Source organism: Bos mutus, chromosome 15 (genome assembly GCF_027580195.1).
Source record: "Bos mutus isolate GX-2022 chromosome 15, NWIPB_WYAK_1.1, whole genome shotgun sequence".
Taxonomy (NCBI): Eukaryota; Metazoa; Chordata; class Mammalia; order Artiodactyla; family Bovidae; genus Bos; species Bos mutus.
Genome location: NC_091631.1, coordinates 68,567,301 through 68,579,644, shown reverse-complemented (window position 1 = coordinate 68,579,644; position 12,344 = coordinate 68,567,301).

Genomic DNA, 12,344 nt, shown 5'->3' with positions numbered 1-12,344 from the left:
ATTAAAAATGATCATCTTATACCACTTCTGAATCATGACTGAAGTTTCTTTTAAGGTTATAAGAGTTTCTTACAAAATATAACCTAAGTTAAACTTCACTTATATTCGTGACATAAGCTGGATTTAATTTTACTTATGTGGCTTAAATGATTTCATCTATTTAGGGTATTTTCAATTCCAGTCTCCATTTTGTATTTAATGTTAGCAACTGAAATAATCCCTAATTTTTAATGTTTTTGTTCTTCAGGGTACAGAGGCAGAGTAGACTTTGGGGCTAATTAGAATCAGTAGCTTATTAATAACCACAAAGTGACTAGACTTAGTATCATCTTCATCTTATAGTAGATTTTCTATTGTTTGGGTCTGCCAAGCACATATTAGGCTGCATACTTCCTTGACTTTGTCAACGTCAAGTTCCAGAGAAAGAAAAAAAAAATTATTCTCATAATATTAAGAAGCTATTCCTTTGAAAACCCTAGTATATGTTTACCTATATCACAAAATCCTACCTAGCTCAGTACCCACATACGTAAAGAATACCTGGAGAGAATTGCATATAGTTTTGATAAACTCAGAGAAAATCATGACTTTAACTTAGAATGAAGTCAAATACTCATAAATTGTGGATTCATATCAGAAATTATATTTAAACTACAGGAGAAGAAGAAATTTCTATTGTGACAGCAAACATAATGCTCATTATCAATGATGAGTGAAGGTTCTCAGAAGAGGTGACACACAAGTTGAGATCCTGATTAAAAGAAGGAGCTCTGTAAATAAAGATCAATTGGAATAAGCAGAAAGAAGAGTTCTCACTACCAGTAAGGTAGGAAAGCACTTGGTGTTTTGAAGCAACCAGTAAAGAGCAGCACTGTGAATAAAGGAGAACAGGCAGAAGTAAGAAATGAGATTGAACATGAAAGAAAAGATAAAACAAGTAAGCCAATGCAAAAAGTTGTGATTTTTATTCTCATTGTAATAAGAAGCTACTGGAAAATTTCAAGCAGGATAATAACAGAATCAAGAGATCATGTTAGTTACCCATGTTGGAAATACCGACAAGTCCCAAATGGTATATATTGTATAAGAGGTGAAATAATTATCTGAAGAGTGGCCATATTTTGAAAGCAGAATATTTTTAATGATGCCTCAAATGTTTTTCTTTTATTTTTGTCCTTTTTATTATTTTTCATTTACGTTGTCCGCACCTTACCTAACTCCATACAAAATCACTGTTAACAGATAAGTACAGTAAGTCCCCTCCACACATACCTTCAAGTTGCAAGCTTTCAAAGCTATAAACGTGTTCACATGTCCAATCACCTGTTAGTTTACATGTCTGGCATACATTGTCATGTACATACATCCCCTACAAGTGGTTGTCCTTTTGTGGTACTTTACTGCTCAGAACTGTATATAGTATAACACTATCTTTATTTCAAGCTCAGGATGTCCAGAAGCAAATGTAAAAGCAATGGTGATGTAGTTGGGATCACTGTAATTTTCAAGGTACTGTACTATGAGATTAAAAATGTTTTATTTTTTTGGTCATTGTTTCTTTTTTTGTGTATTATTTGTATGAAAAGTGTTACAAACCTATTACAGTACAGTATTATATAGCTGATTGTTTTAGTTGGATACCTGGACCAACTTTGTTGACCTTACTAACAAATTGGACCTATGAACATATTCTTGGAAAAAAATGCATTTGTATGTAGGGAATTTAGTTATTAGAGGATGTGGTGTTGAAAGCCTAAACATATAAATCCCTGCTTATTTTCAGCATAAGCCTAGCTTTTTCTTAGATTTTTAAAAAATCTCCTTTTTCCATGCCTCAACATATGTAGTCATATAGAATCCACACAATATAATATAATGAAAATGCAAGCAACTGCCTCATATCATGCATTGGAATTCATTTTAGGTTTTATTTTTTCCTAAACATTTTGGAACAAGAATAAAATTTGGAATAAAAATCCATGGAAACTGCTTTAAAGTCATCTTGTCAAAGTAAGAACAAATACAAACAGCCTACCAATTAGACATTTACCATACACTTGGCAGTGATGGTAAATTAGTTCAATGTAACTTAATTTTTCTCCAGGCTCTCAACCAGATATCTACAAGAGATAAGCCATCAAACATAAAAGAGCTTTCTCCTAAAAATATTCAATGCTTTGGTGGTTGAAACTAAGACAATGAAAGCTAGGTCACTTTGAGGACTTTTTTTGACTTTTAAAAATAGATTTAAGACTTGGACAAGATAGAATTTTGTTGTAAAAGTGTAGCATCTCAAAATTATTATTCATAGACTTAACTCACAGAAAACTCATGCACTTATAGTAGTTGTTTATTGATACAAAACACATGATTCAGATTACAGACCCACGTATATCCTGAAACATGTTATAACTGGTTATGTATGAGGATCCCTTTCTTAAGTATAGAAATCATTAATAATTTTAACTGTCATTATTATTGCAAAATTATTATTAAATATACACATATTATGATAATAATGTAACTTTAGATAACCAAAATAAAATGCTTTATAAATCTAACTGGAAATGACGAAATGAGCTAGGTGGTAATGTTTTAACTTACATTAATGGAATACAAAATGGTTTAAGTATAATGAAATATCCCAATTAAATCTTTCTCAAAGTAGCTTTTTATTTAAAAATATTCAGCACAGATGTTAGGGTGGATTTATTGTACATATCTGAAATTTCTAGGCTGTTCACACAGCTTAACTTTCTATTACTGAATTTGCCTTCAATTCAGGCTTCTGCATTTTGCTGTTTATAACCAAATGGTTTCCTCTTTCTGCCACACACATTTAAATGCATGATAATAAAATGTAATGAGGGAAGAGAATGGTAATTATGAATGAGTACATTTGGTAGACAAACTGACTAATTGCACATATATTTGCATGGATTATAACTAGATATGCAGAAAGAGGAACAATTACAAAATACTTCTAAACAGCTTTCTGTAGATATATTTTTTTACTTCTTCCAAGTAAAACTATTAATTTTTACATTTATCATTAATATATGGGGATCATATCTTCATTTTTTTTTCTGAATTATAATCATTCTGATTAAAGTTATCAGTTAGTCTTATATTTGGAGAAGGCAATGGCAAATCCCATGGATGGAGGAGCCTGGTGGGCTGCAGTCCATGGGGTCGCGAAGAGTCGGACACGACGGAGTGACTTCCCTTTCACTTTTCACTTTCATAATTTGGAGAAGGAAATGGCAACCCACTCCAGTGTTCTTGCCTGAAGAATCCCAGGGACAGGGCAGCCTGGTGGGCTGCCGTCTATGGGGTCACACAGAGTCGGACATGACTGAAGTGACTTAGCAGTAGCAGTCTTATATTAAGTTGATTAAACATGGAAAAATCTAAAGGATTTATTTTTATCTTTTAAGCTGAATCACTCAAAATTTGCTTAAATATTTACAAAGTATGTAAGACAATTTTTAATTAGTAAGATAATTTTCATGATTATATCTATATAGTATTATAACTTAGGGATGGTGTAGAAAGGTTACTGATTCTGTGTTGGTTCTAATGTAGTTAAATGTTCAATTTTGGTGTCAGTCCTGAGTTCAAATTTCCAGTGGTTCACTTTCTAATATGTAGTTTTGACAACTGACCTAGCTTCTTTTGTCTCATTTTTTTCATCTGTGTAATGGGAATGGGATCTTAGAGACAGTAAAAAGTGGACAAAAGAAACTTTAGGCATTTATATTGGAATGGAAGAAATGAAATTATCCTTATATGCAAACATGATTTCCGAAGTAGAAACAAAGAATCTACAAAATAAATAAATAAATAAATAATGTTTAGCACTAATAATTAACTTTTTAGTAAAACTGCAGGATTCAAATCAATCTCCCAAGCCTACATTTATTTCCATGCACTAGCAGTGAGAAATTGAAAACTGTGTTAAAAAAAAAATCACCAAAATATAAAATGTTTACTTATAAGTAAAACTTAGTTTTTCTTTGTTAAAACCAGAAACAAACACTATCCATGTATGATACAATGCACATACAGATGTACATACACACACACAGATGCACACAGATTGTCAGTATTCCCTTTACTTTTGGCAATTAAATCTCTGTGCCCTCATTTAAACATTTTCTCACCCACTCAGTGAAATACACGCAAGTCACTGCGGAAGATGAACAAACTATTTTATTTTATTTATTTTTATTTAATTAATTTAAATTGCAGTATATCTGATTTAGGGACTCAAATCAACATGGTGGAGTAAGAGAATGTGGAACTCACCTCCCCACAACAAACACACCAGAAATATATCTGCCTGATGAAAAATTCTCTTTGAAAACTAAGGTAAAACTAGGATAAAGACTCCTCTATGACTAAGATTATAAGAAAAATACATGTAAATCAGATAGGAAGGAAAGAGAAGTGATCAAAATAGAACTTATGCTCCTGAGAGGGACTTAGAGAAAAGGAAGGTTAGATAAACAGAGACGTTCCCTGAAGAGTGAAAGGTTCAAGCCACATATTGGGCACCATAACCATTTGTTGTTGTTATTTGATTGCTAAGCCATGTCGGATTCTTCGTGACCCTGTGGACTACAGCCCACCAGGCTCCTCTGTCCTCCACTATCTCCTGAAGTTTCCTCAAATTCATGTCCATTAAGTTGGTGATGCTTTCTAACCATCTCATCCTCTCACTTTGCCATAGCCATAGGGTCCACCAAAGGGCAGAGGAACCTCCCTTAGCTGGTTGGAGAATGGGTTGACAGAACAGGCAGATTTTCTTGTTTCAAATCAGGATGGAAAGAGCAACTTGAGACTGCATGTGGCTGGCTGATTGGTTTCTTGCTATGACCTCAACACATACATTACCCAGAACCTAGTGTGTGCTCTTCAGCACCCTTTGCTTCATTTTGCAGCTCCAGACTAGAGCAAGAACTATAATAATTGTGGAAAAAACTTAGCTATGAGTTACTGAGGTGGTTCAAACCCTAAGCAGCATTGGAGCAAAAAGATGGTAACCATTGCTGGTGATTACACAGTCAGGCAACAGAGAATCAGAGAAAGTCTTGATCTCCACTGGCAGTCAGACTGACACACTCCATGACCTGACCTTAACCAAATATCCACATCAATTCCTCTTGTTCACTACTCCCTTCTGGAGTTGAGAATGATGGTGTTTGGTAAAGGGAGAAAGCATACTTGAGGGAAACAAGACAACATGAACCTGCTCTAGCAGGTTAAGCTATGATACTGTACCTAGTAGGGAGGGGGTGGTAACAGCAACTAAGAACAGGAAAAACCCCAGGCACATCTTGTGATAGTCCTAATCCCTTCTTCTGTAATCTATTCAATCTATAATGAAAGTGGCAAGAATAACAATGGAGAAAAGACAGTTTCTTCAATTAGTGGTGCTGAGAAAAGAGGACAGTAACATGTAAAAGAATGAAATTAGAACATATTCTTATACCCTATACAAAAACCAATACACTATTGTAAAGTAATTAACCTCCAATTAAAATAAATAAATTTATATTAAAATAATTTTAAAAAATAAAATGAATTTAAATTCTAAATGTAAAATTTGTAGAACAGAACATATAATTCTCTTTGACATAAATTGTCTGTTCAGACAAAGGGAAAAGGCAAAATTAAACAAATGAGAGCTTGGAGTCCTTCAGTAGCTAAGTCGTGTTTCACTCTTTGCAACACCATGGACTGCAGTATGCCAGACGCCTATCCTTCATTATTTCCCAGAGTTAGCTCAAATTTTAAGTCCATTGAGTTGGTGATGCTACCTAACTATCTCATCTTCTGCCACTCCCATCTCCTTTTGCCTTCAGATTCAGTTATCAGAGTCTTTTCCAATGAGTCAGCTCTTCTCATCAGGTGCCAAAAATATTGGAGCTTCAACTTCAGCATCTGTCCTTCCAATTAATATTTAGGGTTGGTTTTCTTTAGGATTGACTAGTTTGATCTAATTAAGCCATGCAATGTGACCTTATTGAATTTAAAATTTGGAGCAGTAAAGAGAACCATCAAGAAAGTGAAAAGACAAACTACTGAATGGGAGAAACTATTTGCTTATGACCTGACTGATAAGGGTTAATATCCAAGCTTTATAAACAGTTCACACAACTCAATATTAGCAAAATAAATAGCTCCAATAAAAAAGGACAGAAGACCTATATAGAATTTTTTTTCAAAGAAGACATACAGATGTCTAACAGGCATATGAAAACATACTAAATATCACTAATAATCAGAGAAAGACAAATTAAAAACATAGTGAGCTATATCCTCTTACATCTGTCAAAATACTTATCATCAAAAAGTCTGCAAATGTCAGATATTGGCATGAAACTTCAGAAAAGAGTATTCTAATGAACTGTGGTGTTGGAGAAGACTCTTGAGAGTCCCTTGGACTGCAAAGAGATCAAACCAGTCCATTCTGAAGGAGATCAGCCCTGGGATTTCTTTGGAAGGAATGATCCTAAAGCTGAAACTCCAGTACTTTGGCCGTCTCATGTGAAAAGTTGACTCATTGGAAAAGACTCTGATGCTGGGAAAGATTGAGGGCAGAAGGAGAAGGGGAAGACAGACAATGAGATGGTTGAATGGCATCACAGACTCAATGGACATGGGTTTGGGTAGACTGCGGGAGTTGATGATGGACAGGGAGGCCTGCCGTGCTGTGGTTCATGGGGTCACAAAGAGCCAGACACGACTGAGTGACTGAACTGAACTGAACTGAATACAATGTGGGTAGAAATGTAAACAGGTGCAGCCACTGTGGGAAACAGTTTGGAGGTACCATAAAAAATCTAAAAATAGAACTATCATGTGATCCAACAATCCCAATCAGTTCAGTTCAGTAGAGTCACTCAGTCATGTCCAACTCTTTGCAACTCCATGGAATGCAGCACTCCAGGGCTCCCTGTCCATTAACAACTCCTGAAGTTTACTCAAACTCATGACCATTGAGGGGTGATGCCATCCAACAAGCTCATCTTCTGTCATCCTCTTCTCATCCCAACTTCACTATTTCCCAGCATCAGGGTCTTTTCCAATGAGTCAGTTCTTCGAATCAAGTGGTCAAGTTATTGCATTTCAGCTTCAGCCTCAGTCCTTCCAGTGAATATTCAGGATTGATTTCCTTTTGCATGGAATGTTTGGATCTCCTTGCTGTCCAAGGGACTCACAAGAGTCTTCTCCAACACCACAGTTCAAAAGCATCAATTAATTAAGTGCTCAGCTTTCTTTATAGTCCAACTCTCACATCCATACATGACTATGGGAAAAAACATAGCTTTGACTAGATGAACCTTTTTTGGCAAAGTAAAGTCTTTGCTTCTTAATATGCTGATTAGGTTATTCAAAATTTTTATTCCAAGGAGCAAGTGTCTTTTAATGTCATGGCTGCAATCACCATCTGCTGTAATTTTGGAACTCCCCAAAATAAACTCTCCCATTATTTCCATTGTTTTCCCATCTATTCTTGAAGTGATGAGACCAGATACCATGATCTTAGTTTTCTGAATGTTGAGTGTTAAGCCAACTCTTTAACTCTCCTCTTTCACTTTCATCAAGAGGTTCTTTATTTCTTCATCACTTTCTACCATAAGGGTGGTGTCATCTGTATATCTGAAGTTATTGATCTTTCTCCCAGAAATCTTGATTCCAGCTTGCACTTCATCCAGTCCAGCATTTCTCATTATGTACTCTGCATATAAATTAAACAAGCAAGGTGAAAATATACAGCCTTGGCATATTCCTTTCCTCTTTTGGAACCAGTCTGCTGTTCCATGTACAGTTCTAACTGTTGCCTTTTTGCCTGCATACTAATATGCCAGGAGGCAGGCATGGTGGTCTGGTATTTGCATCTCTAAGAATTTTCCAAAGTTTGTTGTGATCTACACAGTCAAAGGGTTTGGTGTAGTCAATAAAGCAGAAGTAGATGTTTTTTTTTTTTTTTTCCTGGAATTCTCTTGATTTTTCATTGATCCAATGGGTGTTGGCAATTTGATCTCTGGTTCCTCTGCCTTTTCTAAAAACACCTTGAACATCTGGAAGTTCACAGTTCATGTATTGCTGAAGCCAGGCTTGCAGATTTTGGGGCATTACTTTGCTAGTGTGTGAGATGAGTGCAATTGTGTGGTAACTTGAGCATTCTTTGGCATTGCCTTTCTTTGGGATTGGAATGAAAACTGACTTTTTCCAGTCCTGTGCTACTGCTGAGGTTTCCTGATTTGCTGGCATAGTGAGTGCAGCACTTTTAAAGCATCATCTTTCAGGATTTGAAATAACTCAACTGGAATTCCATCACCTCCACTGGCTTTGTTCATATGATGCTTCCTAAGTCCCACTTGACTTTGGATTCCAAAATGTCTGGCTCTAGGTGAATGATCACATCATCATGATTATCTGGATCATGAAGATCTTTTTTTTACACAGTTCTTCTGTGTATTCTTGCCACCACTTCCTAATATCTTCTGCTTCTGTAATTCCATACCTTTTCTGTCTTTTATTGTGCCCATCTTTGCATGAAATGTTCCCTTGGTATCTCTAATTTTGTTGAAGAGATCTCTAGCCTTTCTGATTCTATTGTTTTCCTCTTATTTCTTTGCAATGAACACTGAGGAAGGCTTTCTTATCTCTCCTTGCTAGTCTTTGGAACTCTGCATTCAAATGGGTATATCTTTCCTTTTCTCTGCCTTTCACTTCTCTTCTTTTTGTAGCTATTTGTAAAGCCTCCTGAGACAATCATTTTGCATTTTTTTTGCATTTCTTTTTTGTGTATCATCTTGATCACTGCCTCCTGTACAATGTCAGGATCCTCCGTTCAAAGTTCTTCAGGCACTCTGTCTATCAGATCTAGTGCCTTGAATCTATCTGTCACTTCCCCTGTATAATCATAAGGTATTTGATTTAGGGCATAACAAATGGTCTAGTGTTTTCCATACTTTCTTCAATTTCAGTCTGAATTTGGCAATAAGGATTCTCCACAGTCTTCTGTTTGCTGACTGTATAGACCTCTATTTTGGCTGCAAAGAATATAGTCAGTCTGATTTTGGTGTTGACCATCTGGTGATGTCCATGTGTAGTCTTCTCTTGTGTTGTTGGAAGACAGTGTTTGCTATGACCAGTGCATTCTCTTGGCAGAACTCTATTAGCCTTTGTCCTGCTTCATTCTGTACTCCAAGGCCAAATTTGCCTGTTACTCCACGTATTTCTTGAATTTCTACTGTTGTATTCCAGGCCCCTATAGTGTAAAGTATATCTTTTTTGGGTGTTAGTTCTAGAAGGTCTTGTAAGTCTTCATAGGACCATTCAATTTCAGCTTCTTCAGCATTACTGGTCAGGGCATAGACTTGGGTTACCGTGATATTTAATGGTTTGACTTGGAAGCAAACAGAGATCATTCTGTTGTTTTTGAGATTGCATCCAAGTACTGCACTTCAGACTTTTGTTGACTATGATCGCTACTCCATTTCTGCTAAGGGATTCTTGCCCATAGTAGTAAATATAATGGTCATCTGAGTTAAATTCACCCATTCCAGTCGATTTTAGTTCTCTGATTCCTAAAATGTCAATGTTCACTCTTGCCATCTCCTGTTTGACTTTTCAATTTGCCTTGATTCATGGACCTAACATTCCAGGTTCCTATGCAATATTGCTCTTTACAGCATCTGACTTTACTTCCATCACCAGTCACATCCACAACTGGTTTTTGCTTTGTCTCCATCTCTTCTTTCTTTCTTTTTTTTTTTATAATTTTTTAAAATTTATTTTTACTTTACAATATTGTATTGGTTCTGCCACACGTCAACATGAATCCGCCATGGGTGTACGCGTGTTCCCCATCCTGAACCCACTCCTACCTCCCTCACCATACCATCCCTCCAAGTCATCCCCAGTGCACCAGCCCCAAGCATCACAGCATTGTTTATAATAGCCAGGACATGGAAGCAACCTAGATGTCCATCAGCAGATGAATGGATAAGAAAGGTGTGGTACATATACAGAATGGAGTATTACTCAGTCACTAAAATGAATATATTTGAATCAGTTCTAATGAGGTGGAAAAAACTGGAGCCTATTATACAGAGGGAAATAAGCCAGAAAGAAAAACACCAGTACAGTATACTAACGCATATATATGGAATTTAGAAAGATGGTAATGATAACCCTGTATGTGAGACAGCAAAAGAGACACAGATGTATGGAAGAGTCTTTTGGACTCTGTGGGAGAGGGAGAGGGTGGGATGATTTGGGAGAATGGCACTGAAACATGTGTATTATCATCTCTTCATTCTTTCTGGAGTTATTTCTCCACTGGTCCACTACTGAATGTATAAGTGAAAAGGAAAATATTAATTTTAAAGATGCATGAACCCCAACATGCACAACATCATTAATCACATTAGACATGATATGTATGCAACAGAAGTGTCCATCCACAGATGGATATATTAAGAAAACATGGTGTATATATACAATGGGAATGTTACTTAGCCATTAAAATTTTACTACTTTTCATAATATTTGTGGACCAATAGATTATTATATTTGGTGAAATATTTAAAACAGAAAGAAAAACACTGTATTATCACTTATATGTGAAATCTAAAAATAAAACCAAGGAGTATATATTAAAAAAAAAAAAAAAAAAGCACCAGAAACAGACTGACAGATATAAAGAATAAGATAGGAGTTATTAGTGGAAAGAGAGAAAGTGAGAGGGTTGAGAGAGGGGTATTGGGATTAACTGATACGAATAGCTATGTTAAAAAAAAATAAGCAAGAAGAATATTGTATAACACAGGAAAATATAGCCATTATTCTGTAATAACTTAAAGTAAAATGCATAAAATAGTGAATCACTAAGTTGTACACCTAAAACTAATACAGCATTTTTAATAAGATATATTTTTAAAAGTAAATTGTATCTATTATTTATTTATTCATTTTATTTATTGGCTGTGGTGGATCTTCATTTCTACGCAGGCTTTCTCTTGTTGAGGTGAGTTGCAGTTCCTGTCTAGTTGCTGTTCATGGGCTTCTCACTGTAGTGGCTTCTCTTGTTGCAAGGACTCTAGGCATGTGGGCTTCAGTAGTTGTGGTGCACAGGCTCAGTAGTTGAAACTCACAGGCTCTAGAATATGGGCTTCCGTAGTTGTGGTGTATGGGTTTAGTTGCCCTGTGGCCTGTGAAATCTTCCAAGACAAGGGATTGATGTCATGTCCCCTGCATTAGCAGGTAGATTCTTTTCACTATCTTACATGTAGCTGCCCAGTTTTCCTAGCATGACTAATTGAAGAGACTTTCTTTCCCCCAGTCTATATTATTATTTGTCATAGGTTAATTGAACATAAATACGTGGGCTTATTCTAGCATCTCTATTTTCATCCATTGATATATTGTCTGTTTTTGTGCTGGTAAAATACTGTTTTGATTATTACAACTTTGTAGGTATAGTCTGAAGTCAGAATGCTTGATGTTTCCAGCTTTATTCTTTTTTGTCAAGTTTGCTTTAACTGTTTGGAATCTTTTGTGGTTTTATACAAATTTTATGATGATTCTTTGTTAGTTCTGTGAAAATATCATGAATATTTTGATAGGTATTACATTAAATTCATAGATTGTTTTGCATAGTATGGACAATTTAACAATATTAATTCTTCCAATCCAAGAAAATATGGTATCTTCCATTTCATTATATCATTTTCAGATGTCTTCACCAGTGTTTTAAAGTTTTTATAGCATAGGTCTTTCACCACTTTGATTATGTTTATTCCTATGTGTTTTAAACTTTTTGCTAAAATTTTAAATGAGGTTTATTTCTCTTTATATTTCTGATAGTTCATTATTAGTATACAGAAAACTAATAGATTTCAGTATATTGATATCATATCTTGCAACTTCACACAATTCATTTATTAATTCTAATCTTATTTTGGTGGGGACTTTATATATATATATATATATATATTGCACTATGTCATCTATAAATAATAATAATTTTACTTCTTCCATTCTATTTAAGATGACTTTATTTCTTTTTCTTGTTTGATTATTGTGGCTAATCCTCCCAATACTATATTAATTGAAGTGCTAAGAGTGAGCATTCCTTTTTTTGTTTTTGACTTTATGGAAAAAACTTTCAGCTTTTCACTGTAAAGTATGTTACCTATGTCACCTCTGAGTTTGGCATAAATGGTTTTAATCCGGTTGAGATTTGTCTCCTCTACACCAATAGTGATTTGAGTTTTCCCTTTGAATGGATGTGGAATTTGTCAAATGCTTTTTCTGCATCTACT